We start from the raw sequence: 3,648 nt of genomic DNA on the forward strand, positions 1-3,648 counted from the left end.
GTAAAGTTTTACTTCAAGTCTCCCTGTTTACAGTAAGGAAAACTCTTTTGAACTCATAATGCACTTTACATTACGTTACATAACTCAGATCTAAATGTCCCAAAATGTTATTCCAAAGATATTTTCCTGCTGAACCTCACCCCTTTTAATCAATTTGCCTGAGACTATTGCCCAGTTGTGATGGTATAACCTTGATCAAAAATGTCTCTGCCTTTTTTTAATGATGGTATTTGATCTCAGACTCCCTCTCCCAGGCAATCCAACTGGAGGTGATCAATTGCCAGCCTATGTCCAAAAAGCATTAACCCACTGTTCATCCCTCTTAATCCACAATATTAAGGCCTTCTTTGCAACTTCTGTTGATGGCTTTTCTTTTATGGAATCCTATTACACCCAGGAGGCTGTAGTCATTGAATATGCCTCTCTATTTAGTGTCCAAATAGAATAATTAGTGTTGGAGCTTATTATTATTATTTTTTGTAGTGTTAGATTGATGTCTCTGTCAGTCTTTGTGATGCTTGATTTTCTTTTAGCAAAGAGTTGCATAGTCCAGTATAATAAGTGTTCCATCGTACTTCATGACATGAATCATTACCAATATTCCCACATTTCAAGCTCACACATGTGCATTGTAAACAAAAATGTGAACCAGCTTTTCATGAGGAGGATTTTTTTTGTAGTCACTACACACAACTAAATGACAGCTTTCAGCAACAGGTGGGGGTTGAGGGACGGCTCTGCCTTTCTTATTAACTGAGAAAAGAAAATAGTCCCAGCCTTTTCTAAAAGACACTTAAACCATATGTGACTTTTGTTTCTATTTATTTATTTGTTTGATTATTTTTGTGGTTTGATATTACAAACTTTTCCATTGTGGTATTTCTTTAAAAACTATCCTAAGTTACAAGAGGCACAACTTCAGCCTTACATCAATGATTATCATTCATTACGTTAATGTAAAGTCATCTACTTTTTGATTATTTCCCAGCATTTAATACCATTTTTGTGATGACTTAGATATTTGTTTCATGAGCAAAAGAGATGCACACAAGCACAAACCTTTATGTTGTGCTTTACAAGGGATGATACAGATGGCCATTATGGGTCTAAAGGGCTCGACAGACGTGCAGCGACAAACTACAGCGATTAACAGCTGTCATCGCAGCCAGGGTGAAACCCAACACACGGGACGCGATAGCGACAGCAGCGTTGCGAATCGCGCTCTCAGATTGCTTGTCTTCACAAAATTTGATTGGTTCTTGACTCTGAAGGCGGGTGTGCATTACGGACGTGTAAACTAAACAAATCTTGCGATGCTAATGATATTGAAAAACAAACACACATCAAGATACAGTTTTATGAGGAAAAACTTACCATAAACTTCACCCTGGTGCCAATAAATTCCCACAAAGCTTTTTAGTAATCACTTGGTGAAAGTGTTAGCTAACGGCAGTGTGTAGCATACTGTCCTCTCATTGGTCAGTCAATGAAACCCTCGCTGATTGGTTGTACGCTAAGCGACAGCGACAAAAGTTGAACATTTTTCAACTTTCATATGTCGCATCGCAAGTTCGCGTGTGCACGTCTACGTGTATGAGCGCGAAATTTCACATGCACTATTTTCGCCGGTCGCTTAGCTGGACGAGGGCAAGCGATTGTCGCCTCACCGTACAGGCTCCATAGGAAATGAATGGAGAGCAAGCGACGTCGCCTCCCGTGTGTCGAGCCCTTAACATTATACTGATYAGCACCCCAACGATCAATTGATAACTCATACACACTAAACTGCAGTGGTCCTTGCACACATTTATTCACAGATGCCACAGAGGACTTGCAAATTCACACAGTCTCATTTTTTTTTCCCTCAGAGAGAATTACACAGAGTTACATTCATTTACTGTACCTGAACTGAAATCACTGATTGCTTAATCTAAACATTTAGTAGCAATTAATATGCCTGAGTAACGCTATTGTCAACATCTGTTTGCATACCCATGTTGTGACTGCGTAACCATGCTGACTGCTTATGAGGCAAGAAGACAAACAAGGAAAAAAGGAGCAGGTGGAGAGAAAGCAGTTTGGAGAAATCTTCATGGAGGAATCAAACTAATGCCTTTCAGATCGGAGCTTATCTCATAGCCAACAACTAAAATATTGGTAATTTCATAGCTAATTATGCAGGGGCCTTCACAGCAGGCAAAAAAAAAAACAAAAAAAAAAAAACCTGACATTTGTTTTATGCAGAATGCATCCAGATGCAACCTGGGCTCAAATCCACAACCCCAGGATTACTAGACCACAGCCCCACGTAGCCATCTATGGCTGTTTATACTGAAGACTGGTTGTGTTGGAACACTGTCTATAGTCCACTGCAGCTCATTATGTGTGAAACATGTGTTCCAAAGTTAAACATGCTGAACATTTCCAGTTGGTGTGCATCATGATGCAAAAGCAATGCTGTGTAAATATCAATAACAGTGTTCACATAATCCAAGAGTCTTTGATAAATACTTTATTTATCCCAATGGAGGAAATCAAGAAATAGCAATCTTCAAATGGATACATCATTTTAACATGTAAAATCAACACTGCATGCAAAATACTCTAAAACAGCGTTTTTCAAAGTGTGGRGCGTGCCTCCCCTAGGGGGTGCCAGAGGTCTTGAAGGGAGACATAGGTGGATCAGGAAGTGAGGAAATAATGTAAGGTTTACGTTCACCTTGCAGATGTTAAATTTTTGATTTTTTTTTGTTTTATCTTTGTTTAATTTATTTTATTAATTTTTGCAAGGTGTATCACATTATTCTTAAAATGTGACCTCCGTCAGTATGAACTTTTAGCAGTGCAGAGAGGCCCGGTTTGTGCAGAAGAAGTTACGTCACACACAGCCAGTTTTGTTTGAGGAAGTAGCTACATATGCCACRTGTGTTGTTTCGACATTCTTATGCAATCAGAAACAATTAAATTATTACCTGACTTGCCTGTTAGGTCCAGAATTTACATTTAATTTAACAATTGACAGATTTTTGGCGCAGCATTTAGTTTTTGGAGCAAAACAAAAATTAAACTCAATATCGACCCCATCACGTTAGTTTCAGTGGCGGCTGGTCAATAGGGGATGTTAGGGCGCCACCCCACCACTATTTTTGGTACACAAAAAAATAAAAATAAAAAAAATAAAATAACAAAATTAAATGTCATAAATGTTTTGAAAAAAATATTGTATATATGTTTTCTGATAAGTAAAATAAATAATTTGGAGTTAATGATGTGTAAACTTTCATTTTACTCATGAGCTTTTCTGTGTTGAGTCAATTCTGGGTCATGAGCTGTTCGCCGTGTGGCTGCCCGATCTGTCCCGGTAGCACGCTACCTACTGTTARCTCATTTGCGCATGTGCTACAAGAAACACAGCTCATTTGTGCATGCGCTAAATTATGGACTTCTAGGTTATGCTCGATTTAGGAAAAAATACTTATAATCATTACTATACTTAATTATAAAGGTGTTGTTACATCATATTCTGAAAACAGTTTTAATATCGAATATTTGTTGATTAATAAAATATAGATTTACGATGTGTACATATTTATTTATAATAACTTTGTAACTATTTTGTAGACATTTATGTTATAACTCATCTTATCG

Source organism: Austrofundulus limnaeus, unplaced genomic scaffold, assembly GCF_001266775.1.
Source record: "Austrofundulus limnaeus strain Quisiro unplaced genomic scaffold, Austrofundulus_limnaeus-1.0 Scaffold40, whole genome shotgun sequence".
NCBI classification, from domain to species: domain Eukaryota; kingdom Metazoa; phylum Chordata; class Actinopteri; order Cyprinodontiformes; family Rivulidae; genus Austrofundulus; species Austrofundulus limnaeus.